Below are 21,418 nucleotides of genomic sequence, written 5' to 3'. Positions count from 1 at the left end.
AACATAATAAATGAATACACTCTCATCAAAAAAAGTGAAGAATAAGGTAGCAGGCATCTATATTTAAACCTCCTGACTGGAGAGCTACAGATGTTATCCTCCCTTGGGTTGGAACGCCGTGTCTGTCAGAGAAATAATATTTTTCAAACCGCCTTTTTCTACTTTCTCCTTCTAAGGCTTTTTATTTATTTATTTTTATTTTTTTTTACTTTTTATAGAACTAGGTCACAACATCTTTGTATTCCCATGACAGGTGCAAGTTGCTTCAGTTCAGGAGTGTTTGCCATTTGATCACACTCATTTTATCAGCTTTTGTGAGCTCTGGAATGGAACAATTTTGGGAGAGAATTAGTAACTGTTTTGTGCTGTTCACCATGGAGTAATTTGCAGTCACAAATAAAGGACGCAGCATTCAAATAAACTTGTAGGGATCACATATAGACTGGATTATGCGCTGTAGATAATAAATTGGTCCATTATCACTAACACCAGAGTGATTGCTGTGATAGCAAGGGATCTCCCAATCACATTTTTTTGCACCCGAGTCTGAGTCCGAGTCTTTGATTTTAAGCATCTGTCGATACAGTCTCAATCCGATACATAGAACTGCAAAACCTTTTAATATTTGAAAGAAACAAAAAATAAATTCGCAACAAGTAAAATAATAATATATATATATATATTTTAAAAACAGCAAATATAAACAAATGTTGGTAATCCTAATTGACGTAAAACGGGAAAATTTAAATCTGATTTAATGTCAGACAGTCAGGGGGGAAAGACTGCTGTTCCTGCTGTGCGCGCCTTGGCCTCTTAGGGGCAGTGTGGTACGATGTATGCAGGGAGCTACACATTTGAAGAATAGAAGAAGGTCGCGATTTTTATATATTTAATTTAACTCGTTTTTCACCGATTGGGAAGACTATATGCCTGTGAGTATTGTTACATTACCTGTCTGTATGTGTTACTACGGAATTTGTAGATAAATTTTGTGTTTGACTGTGCGTTTGTGTGTGCGAGTGTCAACACGTACACACAAACGCACAGCCTGCGTGTCACTTTCAGTCAAATATTATACCGGTACTAAAAATACCCTGAAAAGTTACATTGTTTAATATAAAACGAAGCTATTACTGTTCCATTTGGCAATATCTTTGTACCTTTGGATTATATGGTCACTTTGTGACATTTAAAATGTTAGAAAATTAATAAAACCGTTATTTTTCACCCGATCTCGATCAGCTGAAAATCACACGATGGACCCCGATTTTGATCACGTGATCGGATCGGACATCTCTAATGATAACAATTGTACTGACTGAAAACAATGACATTCAAATGAGATGTCACCGTTCATTTAGTAATTTTGTCGTCGTCACCAATTGGTCCTGTGTGTTTCTGGCAACAGAGCTTCAAATGTTCCTAATTGGCTGGCGATCTGTTTTACGTCACTTGGGCGTTCTCTGGGTTAACGCCACACAAGGATTTTTTTTAATGCATCATACACCCGTCTGTGGGGGAGAGGCGGGGTCGGGCCGGCGAGGACACTTGGCCGGGAGTCCCGGCACTCAAATAACTGTTGTAATGTTACTTGTGTTTAAATATCTAGACTGTCTCACGATTGTTCTGCTGTGGTTCTCACCCCTAGTCCCCTTGTCCACTCTGTCCCCCTGTCTGCCCCCTAAAAGCCCTTTTCTGTCTGGCTGCATTTTCAATAAACATCAGATTAATTAAAATAAATAAATAAAAATGTGTTTCAAACTCCCCTGTTGCACAGCAAAACTGTTCCAGCACAAAGGCATACAGATCCACCATTCTGCAAGGCCATGCACTGAACAGGACAGGTTTAAAAAAAAAAATTGGATTTACGCTTCTAAATAATGAGCAGGTTTCAAATTTACAATTGTTGGCCCCGACCGTTTTCCGAGCATATCAGGGAAGAAAAATGACATTCCTCTGCCCCAAATATAATTGCGCAGGATAATATTTTAGAGACAACAGAGAATCAGGCCTTTGCTGTCTTTTAGTGAAAGGGCGAAAATGCTCAAATGGAATTAAAGACAGAAAAACACAGGTTTCAACCTATTCTAAATGATGTTTGTTTATATCCAGGACATTGATTTTCAATTTGGACCAGGACATCTTAGACAATTATCAAGATGCATCAATCCATCCATATGCTATACCGCTTATCAGGGTCGCGGGTGAGCAGGAGCACGTCCCAGGTGACTTTTGGCAAAATTATTCAATAACATTTTTTTTTTGTTAATTAAGCACCATTTTCATTTCCATTTTCTGTACCGCTTTATCCTCACAAGGGCGTGCTGGAGCCTATCCCAGCTATCTTCGGTCGAGAGGCGGGGTGCACCCTGAACTGGTCGCCAGCCAATCGCAGGGCACATAAGCAACCATTCGCGCAGACATTCACACCTAAGGGCAATTTAGAGTCTTCAATCAACCTACCATGCATGTTTTTGGGATGTGGGAGGAAACCGGAGTACCCGGAGAAAACCCACCCAGGCACGGGGAGAATATGCAAACTCCACACAGGGGAAGCCGGATTTCAACCCAAGTCCTCAGAACTGTGAGGCAGAGCTGCTAACCAGTCGTTCATCTTGCTGCCTAATTAAGCACCAATTTTAATTAATTTTGAAAAATAATATCAAAAATGTTTAAATGCTTGTATTGCTGTCAGATTTCATTAGATCAGATTGTACTTTGATGCACTTAGGTAGAACATTATTAGATGTTCTTCCCTTGGATGCAAACCTCTCATCCTTGTAACAACTAAAATTTAAATCATTTGGACAGAGAAGATATGTTACTTTACTTGATGTTCTGGAGATAATCTATTCAACGAAAATCCATCTTGATATTGAAGGAAAAGAAGATTTTGTTGAAATATTTGTTTGTGTCCTCATGCTATTTCTGTGTACTCGGGACATGGTTTTTGTCACGTCGCGTTTTGACCTCTCTCCGTGGGGCCACACATCACATCAGCTGGCTTAGCCACTGCATCCTAACAACAAGGCTGTTCCACACGGCGGCCCGCATTAAGATGCAGAACACTCTCCACGACTTTTTCCTCATTGATCCTAACCCTTCCCCTCTCCGCAATGAATGATAGCCACAAGAGCTAGCAAATATCTTGTCCCTGACACGGAGGAACATTGCTTAACATAATGACGAGAGTGTGGCTGGGATGAAAATATATCTCTCAGAGGAGAGACCAAGCTGTCAATTTAGTCAATCATAATGTTTCAGGCATGGCCCATGGGGAGACAGAGCGATGGCTAATTTCATGCACACGTCAAGAATTCTGCAACGCTGGAAGGTAGAATCAATACTCATGAAATATCGAGTAATTCACAAAAATGAATATTAGGTAGGTTGAGCCTCATCATTTTCTATGCATGACATTAAAAGATACCTGTCTTTGTAAAATTCTGGTTCGAGGTTGAAACCTGTTTTTAATGTGACCTTTTTCTTCTTTAGGCAGCAAATTTGCACCTCTGTTGCAGTCAAGATTTGCAGGGGTTGTGGGTGAACACAAGCCTATGGCAGCTGGGCTAGTTGCCAGTCAATCACATTTGACTCATTTATTTGAAACAAACTCAATCAACTCCACAAAATCAACAGGATTATCGATCCGCTTTATGCGGAACGTCACGTGACCAAACCCGGAAAACGGACTTCCTATGTACAGTATGCTGCGAGAACAGGCTGATGACATTATGGTATGAACCTGAACTTGTTTTTGGACAAAAGTTAAATACAGGTATACTATTTATTGATAGATATATGATAGGATATATGTAAACACAAACAAAGCCTAAATCATATATGCTCATGTTTGGTAGCTCTTGTGTAATCATCTTGTGTAAAACAAAAGACTGTAGATGTTTGATATTTTTACAGCTGTTTTGCTCGGTCTCCTTCCATAGGGCTCCGCCAAGCACCTAAATCGAAAGGAAGAGCTTCGACCTTTTTTTGCCGAATGCAGAAGTTGTTTGCGCACAGCCCCTATTAATCCATCATCATGCCAAACCCCAAGCCACAGATACTGTATGACCACATTGATAAATCTATGCGCAGTGTTGGGAAATTTGCTTTGGAAATGTAGTTGGTTAAAATTACAGGTTACCCTACTGAAAATGTAATAGGAGTGTAAATATTTCAATTACTTTCTCAATGTAATATAACTAATGACATTTGATTACATTTTGATTACCTTTCTTAATTTTTAATGAATGCATCAACAGGACCCATGGACATGTCCTCTAAAAAAGTGGGTGAAAATTATTATTTGGGAATTAACCACATATTTGTTCTTTACACAAATTAAACTAATAACATGATAAAATGAAAATACATAATAAAAAATGTGTTGTGCTGTGTGAATGATGAATTTCTGATGATAAATTACACGCGATAAGATTAGAACACCCTGTCAAATTCTACATCATATTCAACATCATCAAAATTATGATTTCTATGGAAAACTTTGAGTATCTTGCAATTCTTTGAAAACTACAAAATACACAATCCAAGAAGAATTTTCTTAAGCATACACAGATCACGTTATTACTACTACTACTACTAATAATAATAATAATAATATGAAGAAGAAGAATTCTGGGTGTGATTCTGATATGAGACCCTCCTGTGTGGCATTTACGTTGTGATTGCATTAGTTTTCTCTGGGTTATCTAGCTTCCTCCCACATTGCCAAAACATGCGTCCTAATTAAAGACTCCAAATTTTCTTTAGGTGTACTGTGCACGTGATTGTGATGGTTGTTTGTTGTTGTTTGTTGTTTGCGATTGGCTGGCAGCCAGTCTAGGGTCTACCCCTTCTCTTTCTCGAAGTCAGCTGGGATAGACTCCTGCTCCCCTGCTACCCTAATGAGGACAAGCATTATAGAAAAGGATGGCTGGATAAGTGGCTCTTATATAGCACTGTTGAGGACATCTAGCTCAGCTTTCACACACACACACACACACACACAGACAATTAATGCAGAGCTCTGTTTAAAATAATTGGTCTTTAATCCTCAAATATACCTCTGTGATGAATTAAATACTTTTATTGTTCAAATTTGGGTCTGTAGCAACCAAACAAAAAATTAGATGAGCCTACTCTGTGGTAATAAATTCAAAGAGAGAACGAGAACAGCTGGAAATTGGTTCATTAGCGTGCATAAATTTCATCCAAAGTATGTAGGCAATGAAGAACGTTACATTACAACAGAAGGATTTTCTCTCTCTGATTGTATATTGACTGCTAAAGTATTCTTTGCGGTGCAAATTAGTAGCACCGAACTGGATCCTGCTTGCAAATGACAAAAAAAGGTTGTTTCGCATTCACAAAATTAGCTGACATGACACCGAGTCCTTTGCTTATAGAAACATTCATTCTATTGGAAGTACGTGGTGCTTAGTCAAAGTTGAAGTAGCTCGAATACCTGGCCTGGAGTAAGGTTGGTTCTGTCCTCTGGGCTGGAGTCTTGTTGGAGTTGTTCACTGACTACATCAATGGCCGCAGTGGTGGGGATGCATGTGAACTGCGAGGTGACGTGAAAAGATACCACGGTTTCATCTGTGGCAAGTCTCAGGTTCTGGACTTTGTTGGGGAAGTCTGTGGAGTTTTGGACATAGTGTGGGGTATCGCCTACCAGTAGGTTAAGAATGGTGGCTAGATATTTTGGCAGTGTTGTAGGTGGGGGGAGTTGATGCTGCTGACGATTGGTCAGAGAGACGCTCCTTTCTTGTGAATTCATTAAATATGAATTTTTAAATCAAGTATCTTCTAAATTAAAAGTAAAAGACTCATCCACTTTTATTACAGTATACGCATATTGTTGATGAAAGTTTAATGGCAAAGATAGAGTAAAAACCTCTGAGAAAAAAAATCCCCCAGAGAAAATACTGAGAAATTATTTTAGATTAACTGCACAGCCATTCTGATCAGCCAAGGGTACATACTGTATGAGTTAACCCATATAATATTAATATTAAACAACATAGAATTGATACTGACTTAACACTAGTTTTCATTTTAACATATCTTTTTCCACAAAGCAGTTTAACAATGAATTAAATCAAGCTAGCCTTAGTTTATCCTAAAAAGAGTGTGGCAACTGGCTTTGCAGTTATATGCCATTTTAGCAGTTTGGCACTCATCCCTACCAACCTTTCTGGCTCATTCTCGCTAGAAGTCCATGAGAACTTGATTGAGCATTGTGGAGGCTGTGAAGAAACCGAAGAACGACTTGCTAGGCTGGAGAAAAAACTGCAGATTGCCCATCGTTTTCCTTGCCACTAGCCAATAATGCCGGTGACTGGGGCTGTATTATACCATTTTAATCAATGACAGCATAACTGATTAGCAATTTTCAGCATATTAAATTAAGGATTTCAGGACGGTGTTGTTTTGAAGTTTTTAAAAACACAGTCATATAATATAAATGATTCATTCTAAGGCTCATCCTCTCAATCATATTTCCACTTGTTAGAACATATTAGTGAATGGTGCTTGTTTTTTATTGTTTGTCAATCAAACCACCGGTACTGTGTGGATGCTCGAAATGGACCCTTGAACTGATTGCATTGTAGTTGTAGTGAAAAATGTACATTTAAAACTCCTACATCGCCTACTGGTTTTTGGCATGCCATTATCTGAGCTGTCTCAAATTCCACTGCTTATTAAATGATATATTATTCATACTGCAGAGGAGAACATTACTACTGAGCAAATAATTAACCTTTTACGTATATATATGAATTAGTCGAGTGGAAACAGTAATATTCCACCCCAGTAGCTTTACACAGGAATCCGCTTCATTGATCATTAAGATCCAGAGACCCATTTAAACCGAATGGATAACCCTCATGAAAATATAGTCATTATTTCAACAATAACCATTACTACTAATCTCAGTTGTCAGTTGTGTCTTTATTCTTTGTTGGTGCATTATGTTGTGTAACTTTCATATTTAATGGCATTGACCTGATTTTCCTCCGCTCATAGTATATGTTGGCTTACAGGCATATCAGCAGTTTGTATGTGGCCCACATAGGTTAATGACATTACAGGAAGGATTAAAATGAATTCATGAAAGATAATATTTGTATGCATATATGTTGGATTTATCTGACCCAACATTATAAAAAATAGACACAAAAGGAATGAAGACGCTGGTTTCTTTTTCTCATGAGGAGGGCGTATGGGAGATTGTTCAGATTACAGCCTCTCAACACGCTCTAAACAATCTCTCCCGTCGCTCCTGCATTTATTTGAAATAGGGAGGTTTCTAAATTTACAAGACATAACGTACTAAGCTACAAGACACAACACACTAAGGGTAGGGTTTCAAGGTGAAAACATGGGACCAACACCTGCCACGTCCTTGGTCAAGGCGCCCTTCCATCGGATGATTCCTGCTGAGTCTTCCTTTCTCAAAATCGTCCATAATACTAATGCAAGCTAAGCAAATAAATGATAACTTCTAAAATATATTTAACAATATAACAAATGGTTTAGAGGCAAAGTGTTGTTGTCCCAATGACTGCCTGCACTTGACTTATCACTGCCACCATAGCAATGCCATCCATCCATTTTCTGTGCTGCTTCATCCTCACAAGGGTCGCGGGCGTGCTGGAGCCTATCCCAGCTAACTTCGGGCGAGATGCGGGGTACACCCTGAACTGGTCGCCAACCAATCGCAGGGCACATAGAAACAAACAACGATTAGCACACACATTCACACCTAAGGGCAATTTAGAGTCTTCAGTCAATCTACCATGCATGTTTTTGGGATGTGGGACGAAACCGGAGTACCTGGAGAAAACCCACGCAGGCACGAGGAGAACATGCAAACTCCAACACAGACGAGGCCGGGATTTGAACCCCGGTCCCCAGAACTGTGAGGCAGATGTGCTAATCAGTCGCCCACCGTGCCACCCCATAGCAATGTAAATTAAAATAAAAAAGCAGTGATAATAATCACAAATTCAATAAATAAAGCACTTTTGCTTTAAAAGAAAATCTCAAACTAGTACAATGGAAAGTAACAGAAAGTGTGTCCTACTGTCCTTTTTAGTGAAAAGTTGTGTATTGTTCTGTTAAGCCCCTCGTCATGTCCTGTGTGTCAATGGTTACAATTTACAATGTGAGGGAAATCACTCGGCTTTCTCGGGTAGAAAATTAACTCAACCACAGGACCACTTGGTGTAGAATTGATTGTGCGCATGTGTATTGTGAGCACATTTTTCCTTGTGAGGACAGGATATTTCACAAGATAGCCAATCAACACTAAGACGTATATGTGTTAAATTCCTAATTTAGTGGTTGTTAACAAGATTAAGTCTAGGTTTAAAATCCCCTCCTGGAATTCAGCATTCCCAAAAGCCACATTTACATCGAACGTTTTAGTTCTGTTCGCCATGACACCATTCCAATAAGTGTTTCTGCCACTGAGTGTGTTGGTGGCAGGTGCCTGCATCAGACACAACAAATGGTGTGAAATCACAGCAGCAAGACAATATAACAAACCCAGTCCTTTAAACAATAAAAACACAACTAGCTTCACAAATGGTATAAATACAGTACCTCCCTCTGTCGTAATCCACCATACTTTTGATTTAACCCTGCTCTACAGGGACATCATATGAAAAACTGATATTTCAGTTGTTTGTATACACATGAATGGGTCTCTGGCAAGCCTGGCCACCCATCATGTGTGAAATTACACAACCAAGGAATTGTTGGGTGGGTTGCCTATGTCACAAAATATGTCTTTCATCAGATTTTGGCTCAACTGTGATGCCACTGTCCAAGTAATTTAGCTCATATCTTGCATGACTAGGCAGCTACTGTATCTGGGCAAAGATCTAAGATCATTTCAATTGACAGCCAGACTACATAGGGAACCACTATCATGTCAAGGCCGAAAACTAAGCCGACCTTAGCATTAGCCAACAGCGTTATCAGCATTACCTTAGTTCCTGAACACAATATATAATGCTACAACCACAAAACCCTGTCTGAGTTTTATCAAGTGCACAACTAACTGTGTATCAGTGACTCTCCGTCTTGTTGGGAAGCCTCCCCTTGCTATGGGTATTTATTTGTATTTATTTTTTTTTGGTTTGTTTGTTTGTTTTTCCACGTTAGGCAATTGAGAACAGATTCTCATTTACAATGCTGACCTGACAGCAGAGGCAAACAAAGCAAAATAAAAGCAAATACAAAGACATAGACAAACATAATTGACAGTATGATATGGTGACATAATACACTACATTGCAGCATACTGTAGCACATGGTGAATAAAAAGTTAAAAACAGGTGCAACGATCATGTATGCTATCCCACACTAACTTTTTAAATGATAATAAAAGGATCAATGAGGTGAGTTTTTGTTGTTGTTGTTTTTTTTGTTTTGCAGCGAGTTCCAGTCCTTTGGGGCAGAAGATTTAAAAGATCAACGAAAAGTAGTGCAGACTTTGGGAATGAAGAGGTTAATAAAATTGCTAGAACAGATAGTGCGGGTGGTGGTATGCATAGTGAGCAGAGAGTGAAGATAAACATAGACCAATGAATTTGTTTGCGTAGAGTGAAGAAAGGGTCAGCTGACCAGGGTTCACAGTGGGAGGTAAAGGGAAGTCCAGTGACAAAGCAAAAGACAGCACAGTGTATGGTGTCTAGCCTGTGGAGGAGAGTTTTTGATGTTCACAGTTTACACAGTAGTTCATCTCGGTAATGTATGACCTTGTGTATAAGCTATTACCTTAGTTTAAACACAGCTGTACATTCTCTGGTAGGGAGCCATGTTTCTCCCAAGATCAGTAGTCGTCAAGGTAGCGCAAAGCCCAACTGGGGTTTGCCGCACACCCCAGGAGAGGGATGCGAGAGGAGCAGTGACAAGGCAGCTTCTTAAAACCGACTGCTCTAAATGCTGTTTTGAGAGGGTGATAAGTGTGGCATGTCTGTATTTTGATTGAGGCTGGCGAAAGACATTTTTGGACTGTTTTAATTAGTGGCATCTGTCTGGGTCACTTAACCTGGGATAGGTCCATACTACCATGCTTTCTTTCACTGTACTCTGCGCTCATCCGTAGCACTTCAGCATGTTTATCTGCCTTCACTTAATGATATCACACAGCATCACAACTTTATCTCTTTTGTGAATTACCTCCAGACTTAGTTTTCGTAAATAAGAGGCAAGAGGAACAATCTCACTACACGACACAATCAGGTTGGGTGTCCTGTGCCTTGCACTCTATTGTGCTGCCGGAGATTTGCCACCGGGAAATTTCTAGTCAAAAACCTATGTGCCCGGTGCGAAGCCCGTCAAGCTTTCTCCCAACTTGGCACGGTATTCCATTTAATTCTTATTCAGGAATACAATACTAATCAGAGTACCGTGTATTTACTTGTGCTAGCACATGCAATGTATTCTTGCAAAAAGAAAAAAAAAGGGTTTAGTTCTCATTTAAGATACATTTTTCCTCCCAACTCAGCTCAGAAAACGGTCTGTCTGACAATCGTAAATGTGATTCTATACCATCCATCCATCCATCCATCCATCCATCCATTTTCAACACGGCTTATCCTGGTTAGGGTTGCCGGGCGCTGGAGCCTATCCCAGCTGACTTCGGGCGAAAGGCGGACTACATCCTGAACTGGTCGCCAGACAGGCACAGGGCACACATGGACCTTGTTAGACTTATTCTGACTCGTGCATTGGCCACACAAGGGCATGGATATTTAATATAAAATCTCGCTTGACCTCATAAAAGGTGCAACAGAGAGTATATTCCCGACCCCCTTCAGCCAAGTACTTCATGTGCTTTCCTGCTAGATGGTTTTGGAAAGTCACCTATGTGTTATTTAGGGCAGTCCTTGATGTGCTAAAGTGACAGGGCAAATCTAGTCCCGAGTTCCTCATGCTTTAAAAGTAGGCCAAATGCTGACCTCATTGCCTGCGCCGCTGTCAGACCAAATGGGAGTGGAGGAGAGAAAACTAATGAATGAAAAAAAATGTTTCTCTCTTAAAGAAAGAGAAAAATAGCTTTCTGCATCTATACTTTTTTACGTTTAAATAGCTGCACAAGATCACAGTATACTGATTTGCTTATGTGCACAAACAAATATGGATAGGTACAAATAAATGATGGCAGAGAAAATGCCCAAGTTTTATGATGCCCAGAGAGATCGTACTGTTTCTTGTTTTATGTATCCTTTATTCATCAGGAATTGTCCCATTGAGAAACCAAATCTCTTCTTCCAGGGAGTCCTGAGCCAAGATGCCACACAGAAAGATTTTAACGTAAAGAACAGGGCATGTATAATATATATGAAACACACACACACAAGCACGCATGCATGCATGTACGCGCACACGCACACACAAAGAACATTAAGACAAGCAAACACACTATAATAATAATACAAAACAGACAAACAGGAAGCTAATGGTGCGGTGGCGAGAAGCATAATCAAGTCAGCAACAGCATCAGGTACAGCATGTTTCCTGTAGGGCTACATGTAACATATCTTTGAAGAGACTCACTGTAGGAAGTGTTTGTAGACAAAGTTTGTTTTGCAACTGACTACATCAAAGGAACCTTTAAACCATCTTATTTGCAGCTCGTCTGGTATTAAACGTGGAAGTGTAAAAGGACCGAAGTCTGGAGATATATAAGGGCATCTTACCTAACTGTAAGGGGAAGAATGTATAAAAATAATCTATGATGGCAAGCTGTCACTGTTGCAGTGTTTCACAAGCTGAGTGGAAGAGTGGATGTCCATTTGAAAGCTGTGCTTCTGGAGTATTTTGTCCCACTTTGAGAGATAGGGAAGCCTTTTAATGTGGATTACTTTTAGCTGAATGTTTTGACTTGTAAAAATCCATTCTCTGTCCTAAGTAAGCTATTGTCAAGGTGCTTTGAGGTCATCTTCTATTATTACCTGGACTTTATTCATTCTTTTTTTCCCCTCCTGCATCTTAACTGATATAGCTGTTACTTTAACAGGGTAAAAAATGCAATAGTTTTGAAAGTAGCTTGTTGACTGAGGTGAACCCAATTTATGGTCTTTTATATTCATCATAACATATATTGGGGATTATGTAAAAAACAGCTTTAATATTTTAATGCATTCTGATAACCCTGTAGCATGCATGCCAGGACACAATAGCCATTGTGCAGCTCTTTAATTAAATACATTTCACCTCTTTCATCCATTGAAAAGTATCTGACTACAATTGAAGAGGAACAAAATTGAGAAAAGGCATAACAACAGAAGATGTTCTTAACTTCCCAGCGGGATATCAGCAACAGGATTAGCAAATTCCTGTGATGGCCTGACATTTGAACCCTAGGCTAGAACTAGCTATTGGAGTTAGGCTGCTGATAGTTGATCGTGATGGGGCCCTGACAATGCCTGTTGGTAATATTATGAATGTGCTGCACCAACAGAATCCCTGCAAGAGCTTGTGTCACGGTTTTTATGAGAAGGGCAGATTTAAGAGGGATTGGCGCTTAATCCTTTGGGGGTTGCCCATGCTGTGAGATAACAGCTGACTTCAGTTAAATCACTGACCCCCCACACTTACTGGAGAAATCTCCGCATGCTTAAAAATGCGACTCACTTGGTCTGAATGCAAGGAGAAGTCAATGAGTACACCTGCATTTGTAACGAGGAGTAACTAAAAATAAAGCGAGTTTTTGAAGCACCTTCATTTACCTTTGGTAAAAATAACGAATGGATGGAGTTATTCACTTGGGGTCAAGATTTATTTGACAGACTAGCATTGTTGCATCTACAAAACCCAGTAAAATCTTTACTGCGCCAAAATGGAATGCGTTCCAATAAATGCTTTTCAATTTTCCGTGCTTGGGTCAATTTGGAGGGGCACTGACATTTTATAGATTGTGTTGGACAAAAATCAATGCTGTGCATTCAGGAAATTTAACAAGTAACCAGATGCAAATTAATGGTTTATCCATTGTGTTGGTGTCATTGATTTCAGCAGATGGAACCAATAATTCCAGAAGTTATAGGAAGATTTTTGTTGCTACCCAAGGAAACCTATGAATGTTGTATGTAAACAAAACAATGTAAACCTCAATTCTGCATACATTTGAAATGCATGGCTGCTGAATATGTTGGTATTGAGCCCATTTCCAACCTGACTCTCAGGGCTCTATTTTCATGACAAGCACTAATTCAGAGCTGCGCTTAGATCTTGGAGTCCAGCTCGCAAAAATGGGCGCAAAAACAAAAGTGTTGCATTTATATTTTTGTTCTGTATATGTTCTACTCTATTCGAGCCAGTATGTATTGTGTTACAATTCAGAAAATGTGTTCAGAAGTGAGAACAGTCTTTCTGTCTTAAAAAAAAAAGTCAATCACATTCAAGTGACAGTCAGCACCAGAGCTAAAGCCACATCAACATGTAAAGTGCTTTGCTTCCAGCTAAGACTTCATTCAAAGGAAGTTGCATGTCTGACGTTGACCTCGTAGCATAGCCATGGCAAGCTGATAAAAATGCAAACTGTGACTGGGGGGGATGTTCGATCCTGAAAGCAGCAGTCACGTACACTTCAATGTTATACCCTGCATTTACACAGCACAGTACCAACTCAGCTCTACTTGCCTCGGTTCAAGGCAGTCGGAAACAACAATAACGGAGAATAATGAGGGTTTCCTGTGATTGGCATAAGGCTATTCGCCTTGGTAGGGAGAGCAATTTTATTTAACTAGGTCTGAGGGCAGCAAGACAATGGGCCACTGCACTAAAATGGAGATTGTGGAGTACGGGGGTCCTTGGATTCCAATGGAGTTGGCTTCATATGGTGGTGACAAATTTGTAAACTAATGCAGAAGTAAACACATAACTACAGTAATTATTTAAATGAAAAACACACCTAGTCCATAAATATAAAACAATCAAATGAAAAATGGTCTTAACTAAGCATCTCCTAGTTACAACCTCAACATTTCATATGTTGGCGAACTTGGGACCATTGCCAACCGAGAACCCCTTGCATGAAACTGCAGCATCAAAAGAACAGCAATAGTGTAAGCACACATTAGCATGTGTTTATCTGTGGCAATTCTAATAATGTCCACTATCCGTAAAAGTTACACTGATGTGACAAATGACAAATCGGTTTGGTTTACATCACCCCAATAGTGCCGTATCTGCTTTAGCTGATGGGAGAAGTCTAGCGACAGAAGTAGGTACCGTGCAGTGGTAAAGCAGCATCAGATCTTTTTTTGTTTGTTTGTTTGTTTGTTTTTAATACTTTGTGGTAAGACTTAAAACACTGCCCATGTTATATTTGAGTACAGCTTGCCTGACGAGCTGGAAATGTTTTTCTCTTGTCTGCCCTACTCATATGTGTACAAATGTTGCGCACCAGCTGGAGCTCTTGTAGCCAGAACAGAGATCATGGAGAGGTCATTTTGGGTTTTCATTACAAAACTTGTGCAGTAAGCTTGTGAGTCAACTTCATTCAGCTCATCATGTACAGTCATTGTGTGGCAACATATCATATTAGCGTCAAATTCATGTCAGTGTACAGAATGGGATAGTTGTCAGTATTATTTGGTAAATGTAGCTCGGTTGCCAACTGGATGATCTAATGAAGTTTTCACTCAGGGGGAATAAGCAAAGGTCATATCTGAACATCTCTTTTCAGATGTATTTGTATTATTATGGAGACTGGTCAAACCTTTGTCCTGAATTTACACTAAAACAGAACTATGCACATGAAACTAGACACATTTGTATTCAAGAGGATTGTGTTTATGTAATGCATCCAATTACCATTTTCTGAAGTACACTGCATGGGCACATATACTGGAGACAAAATGGGCAAGACGAAGCAGAATTTGCAATACAACGACAGCTTTGTCTGTTTGTCGCATGCAGCTGTGTGCCAGCCGTGTCATCTGAGGAGCTTCCTGAAGAGACAAAGCTAGCATTTTTCTACCTTTTACCCCGCTAAGAGCTTAGCAATATTAGCATAGCTATTATTTTAACTAAGGATCGTACACTATGACTCGACTTAAAAAAAAAAAAAATATATATATATATATATATGTATATATATATATATATATATATATATATATGTGAATGTGCAGCTCCAGGGGCCATACATATGACTATTGTTTTTTTTTTAAAATTTATTTTAATCAATATTTGTCTGCCAAAACTTCTTGTTTGCTAGTATGAGCCTGTGCATTTAACATGAAGTGCAGCCTGGTGTTGAAACAGAGGGAAAAGTGGTGTACTTGGATGTATTAATGGCAGGTTTTGCATATAAACCATAACGGGAAAGTTGGTCTCCGGGCTTCCTATACCTTTCTGTCTGGTTCTGAATAAGAAGTGTGGGCTAATTGAGTGTAAATTATATACTACAGCAGTTGGCATGCAGATGCAGTCTCTTCATGGTGGCATTTAGAGGACACAAGCTGTGAGGCTCACTGAGAAAGATTCTCATTTATGCAGAAATGTTACACATCTACATACATTTTGAATCAACGCCTGGAGAAAGTTGCATGGCCCTAATTTTGACAGGCAGCTGTGATTATCTCCACCTACGGCTGTGTGAGTGACGCATTGCAGGCCTGATTGCATCTTGCCTCCTCAGTGACTCAAAGCCAGAAACATTTGCTTGGGAAGAAACATTTCTTTGTCTGCAAACCTGAAAATTTCTCCATACCACAAACACAACATTCTACTGTCTTATTGAGCATGCATAATATGTACACTAACAATAATTTCATTCTCCTTTGGTTTGTCTCCGGAGAAAATATTACAAGCAGTGAAACTCAATGGTTTATAATCTAGTGTCTTTAGATCATATAGACAGATAAAATACAAAAAGCAGATAAACTGCAAAGCCAGGGTATGCCTGGGTTATGTATGCATCATGTGAAATGCCAAGAAATTAGCATTAGCATTGGCCTTTATTGAAGTTTCTTCCCTTAGGGTTTTTGAAGTCTAAATACAACTAGAGTGTAGTTATTTATGTCTACCAAAAGTGGAAAATATGAACAAAGACAATAGGAGAGAGATGGGGGACTTGTCACTCAATCATTTGAGTTCAAAAGCCCACCATGGCTGCACAATCAACAACTGCATTCCTTCTTTATGTCAGCATCTATTCTGGTTCCCGTATTAAAACATTGGCAAATAGTGTTATGTTGAACAGGATAAGCTGTATAGAAAATGGATAGATGGATTCGATTGTTGTTTTGTTGCTTTGCGATTGTTGAAGCTGCTAATTCTTTTTGCAGTTTTTTTGGGGGGGAACACAAAAGTAAATGGTTAAAGGAAATTTAAACCAGTGTGCTGTAATTAAAATTGTCCATGTATTTAGTTGATTAAGGCTAGAACTCATGCACCAGTTTGTTGGAAAATTCACAATGTTAATCACTTTAAAATGATTTTACAAGCATCATGTTCAATTTATACCAACTGTAAATTATTTGCCAACATGGGGTGTCAAAGTGAGCTCATAGTTATTGATTTGCCTTTAGCAGATTCAGCTGACTGCTCAATTTACTACTTAATCATTCGCAGAGCAAATTTAGCTGATTAATTTTAACACACAATTGCACAAAGTAGTTGTAATAGAAGTGGAAGAAAACTGACAAAAAGGAGGCAGTATTATAAAAATCTCAGAGTGTTTAGGAATCAGGAAGAAGGGATGATATGGTACATTGTATTATGGGTGCGTGCGTGTTCCCCTCCCCCATACTCTCTCTCCATGAGGATCACGGAGCACGATTACCGTCTCCATAGCAATTCTTATAGGTCTCTTTGGCAAGGTCACCTTCAAAAGAGAGAGCAAAAGGTCACCTTAAATAAAAAGAGAAAATGTCACCCAAGAAATCTAGAACCAACCGCTGCACACCTTAGTGAAACAGACAGTAGGAGAAGGATGTGGTGGTGTGGGAAATGTTTGGATGCGAGGAAACGTGATGCCAAAAGAGATGAAAGAGAAGCATAGAAAGCAGAAGAAGGGCAGCGAGGCACGGGGGAGGGGTGTATAATAAGCAGCGTTGGGTGGTATTTGGATGAAGGCGAGCTCATCAGGCAGCGCTTACACATTGCATCATTTCACTTCCGTCTGCCAGGCAAACTACACCCATCCTTCTCACTTAGTTCAAATTCTTCCTGGCAGCAGTCCTGCATGGCCGCCACCCTCCTGCCCCCCACGGAGTGTGCTCGCGGTCGCCTCCATCGGGCTACAATCAATATTTTAGTGCTCTTACTCCTGTGAGGTACAGGGGCCGAGGAGGAGGTGCTGATGGAGAGGCCGAGCGGGAGGAGGAGGAAGGAGAGCCGTGTACAAACAATAACGAGGGAGCGAAGGCTAGTTATTGGCTGTTAGGAGTGGAGATGTGGAAAAATTTGCAAACAGAAAATGGGACAAGTGGAAGCATCAGAATGGGTAAGTGAAAAATGAGTTAATTGAAAGAGACAAGCTGGTGTTTTTGTATTTATACACGACTGCAACCATACTAGTTTTGCATTATTGGCAGTGACATTTTGTTCCTCTTGGTCTCCTCATCCCTGTTCTCATTTTGGTGGAGCCACGCTAACAAACTGTTGCTACGACTACGACTGTTAAAGCAATTAGGGATCATTATGGGTTGTCAGCATGACAAGGAGGACCGAGGGAGATCACAGAAGGCACGCATCCCCTCCAATGATAGTGTTGACATTATTCATGACTGTAATGATCAAGTGACTGTTGTGTGTCAAGTAAAACAAATGGCTTCCGGTCAAAGAATAGAAAATACATTTATTTTTGTTCTCATAGTGAAGTGTAAAATTTCATGAAAAGTGTAAAATTTCATGAAATTGTTTGTTCTTCACCACAGGAAATGCATATCATGCAATTTCACTCCCATATAGAGCTCACAGAGTGACTTAGCAGATAGTGATGCTCTGGCAGGACCTGGCAGGTATTGCGTTTCCTGGAAACTGCGGATGAACCAAGACGCCTTACACTATTTGCAAAAATAAATTGTACTCGCAGAGAGGCAGCCAATTATTTAAATATTAAAAATCACATAGACAAGGGACATTTCTTTTGCCAAATACCAGATAAGGTTATGAAAATTTTTTATTTTTCATTCACAATTTCTATTGCCATAAAATTTCAAATATGTGTAAACATGGGGTAATGGTGCACTTTAAAGAAGGTTAAAGAAGTTTAGTGTGCTGAAGCTAAAACCTTTAGGAAGCACGAAGTGGAGCATGAAATAAAGCGGCAAAGTGGCACAGTTTGCCACGCTGAACTAGAAGCAAGTCTCTTGCAGTATTTCTCTGGAGCCAGTTGCCCGGAATGATGACCATTAAGATTTCTGAACATGATAGGGATGTGCAATAATGCAGTCCGAATACTGATCTTTAGGTTATGTCCTCTCGGTCCAGGACAGTGGCTCTTAACTGTTATTAACCTGGAACAATGAATGTTTGCTATTGTTACAAAGTCTCAACCTACTTTTAGAGAAGTTAGGAACAATAAAGAAACTGTATTGTTCAAAATATTTTAAACACAACTACACATACTTACTTGTTTAAAATATATTTCGGAGGACTCCTGAGGATGACTATTACAACAGCATATCCAAAAATTAATATAGTAAAATTAGATGTCACAATCGCACAAAATACGTCCACAAAATGTCACATCTCGTCACTGATCTGTTTTTTAGGAAAGTGCAACATCAATAGTTTGTGTTCTTTTTAGGAAATGAATGACGCAGACAAGTGCAACCTTAACATTCTTAACAGTGTGAATTATTATGCTATTAAAAACATCAATGACATTTGTTATGTGAGCAGTGGTTCAAATGCATTTGCATTGTGCCAGTTTTCTTTCGACGTGCAATGATATTCAAACATATTTGACGTCGCACCAAAACAAATCGCTTGCCAGGACGAGTGGGAACTTGGTATGCTACAGGGGCATTCCGAATATGAAAACATGTACCGTTACACACCAAGTAATAACAAAATACTGTTGTTGTCCAAATAGAAGACAACTCAGACCTGGAATGCATGTTAAATATTTCACTGTACAGTGGCTCCTCTGTTTACAGTTTTCCTACTACGGCAGCAAAGTAACCCGGATTTGTACAGTATATACTGTAACTCCAGTGATTTCCAACCAGGGTGTTGTAGCGTGAGATTTCACTTAATATATATGAAAATCATTTATTACAAATTCATCTTTGTTCATCTATTTAGGTCAGTGACCTATACTGACCGGCAGAACAATTAAATTCTCTTCCATTAGATGAAAGATGGTACAATAAACCTGTGTCTACACCTGTTGCCAGTCATACAACATAATAGTTCATGTATATGAGTTTTGTGTTAAATTAAACAGGTCAGATTTCACACAAAAGTAAATTTGTGAGTAAATGGAGAGGTGATCATTATTATTCCAATATAGACACTTATTATTTCTGTTTGGTGGTGTGCTGTGAGATTTTTTTTTTAAGGTAGAGTAGGTGGTTTGGCTCAATGAAGATAAGGAAACATTGCCATAGTCAATCACTAATCTGCATTAACGCAGTAGTAAAGTCATAAATTCAGTAAATATTTGTATGAAAAACAACAATATAAAACAATCCAATGAAAACAGTAAATATGGCAGTAACTGAGTGTTCCTTCTCGTGCTCACGTATTCTTACGGCACTGGGCAAACTAGTTCATTGCATGTCATTTGTACCCATGAGGCTTGAAAGGTTATATGTCAGTATCGTAGTAAACCAAGGAACCACTGTACTTTTTCGTACCTGTCCACAATCCACTCTGACCCACCAGTTAAGAGGTGCCTGTCGGAGTAAATCAGTGAGGCTCCCGAGAGAAAGAGCATCTATCCCTGTAATAGGTGAAAAATAATTGCGTGTACATTTGTATAAAGTTTCTAATGAGATCCAAAACAAGTGCTGTATCAGTGATTCTGATTTTCTAAATATCGTAATGCCAATTCACACTTTCAGAGAGGTATTCTTATTTGTCTTTGACGTTTGTCTGTAAGTGAGAATGTAGTTTATCCAAGTGGTTGCAAATTGGGTGGCAACAGTAATCAGTGCCATGTACACATGTGATCACAGAGTTTGATTACGATCAAAGAGCTGCGACAATGACTGACGTAAACCATGAGTCACTGATGGTATACTGGTTTATTCGACTCCCTTCCCACACTCAGTAATAGTGTGAGTTGTCTAGCTCTACAGTGCAGTGAAAAAGTATTGGTCCAGTTCTCAAATTCTTACCTTTTAGCATAGCTTCCCCACTTTAATGTTTAAAATCGGGGGGGACAATTGGCTGCTACCTGGCCCTGTGTGAAAAAAGTACTTACCCACCACCCCTCTTGTTAAATCATGAATTAACCATGACTTGAATCCAATTGAAATGCAGTGGCCATTCGTGCTTGAAAACCCTATATTTTTGCCGAAATCAATTAATTCTGCAAGGAAGAGTGGGTCAAAATATCCCCACAGAGATGTAAAAGACTCATTGCCAGTTATAGAAAACGCTTGATTTCAGTTGTTGCTGCTGAGGATTGGCCCAACCAGTTAGTAGGTTTAGGGGGCCATTGCTTTTTTTCGCACAGGGCCAGGTAACTTTGAATAGTTTTTTTTGTTCCCTTAATAAATGAAATCTCTTTTGTTAGCCCTTCCCCAGCTTTTTGGGAATGTTTTGCAGGTAACATATTCAAAATGAGAGCATATTTGCAAAAAAAACAAAAAAAACATTATAATAACATTCATCAGTGTGATTCCTTGTAGTATATTCAATTAAATATAGGCCGAAAAGGATTTGCAAATCATTTTATTGTTTTTTTGTGTGTGTTTTTTACACAACAATGTTAAATATATATATATATAAGAATTTGACAAGGGGACAAATACTTGTGCCCCGTTATAAAGCCCATCCCTTCCGAATTTGCATATCAAGTTTTTCAAGCAAATGTTGAACTCTTCATATACTTTATTTAATTCCAATGGGAATTTTCTGTTTACGCTTTGTCTTTGTCAATAATTGTTAGTTGTGTGAGTTTATGACGCATAAGGAAATGGTCAAATACCAATATGGATTGGAGGTTAGCGATGTCTAGGAGCAACGGATATAAACAAAAATCTTACTTTGAATTTCATTTCTTGCTGGAGCAGCCCCCCTGGGTTCACATTCAAACAGTCCCAAAGAAATTGTCATTAAGTGACTTTTGAAACACATAAAAGTGCCCTTTCAAGGATCAATAAAGCATTGATTGCATTGAGCCTTGGCTTTTATGCCACAAAGAAATGTTTGTCAGATGAAGTGAAAGTGTTTTTTTGGTTTTTTTTGTCTTCAACGTTTTATTTAAATC

General features: G+C 39.2%; 1 protein-coding gene across 9 annotated transcripts in view; it reads left to right on the top strand.

Annotated features, from left to right (window-relative positions):
- The window catches only part of dlgap4b (discs, large (Drosophila) homolog-associated protein 4b), a 138,118-nt gene that overhangs the window by 19,427 nt on the left and 97,273 nt on the right, over positions 1-21,418 (top strand). For 2 of the 9 annotated variants that reach the window (XM_061688272.1, XM_061688268.1), the window contains exon 1: positions 17,337-17,476. The exons of the other annotated variants lie outside the window; for them this stretch is intronic. The gene's annotated coding sequence lies outside the window, so the exon portion shown is untranslated. Of the gene's footprint in view, positions 1-17,336; positions 17,477-21,418 lie in introns of those variants that run through there. 9 annotated transcript variants of the gene reach the window in all.

This window comes from Phycodurus eques, chromosome 10, assembly GCF_024500275.1.
Source record: "Phycodurus eques isolate BA_2022a chromosome 10, UOR_Pequ_1.1, whole genome shotgun sequence".
In the NCBI taxonomy this organism is placed as follows: domain Eukaryota; kingdom Metazoa; phylum Chordata; class Actinopteri; order Syngnathiformes; family Syngnathidae; genus Phycodurus; species Phycodurus eques.
The sequence above is the reverse complement of the archived record's forward strand: the minus strand, read 5'-3'. Positions and strand labels throughout refer to the sequence as shown.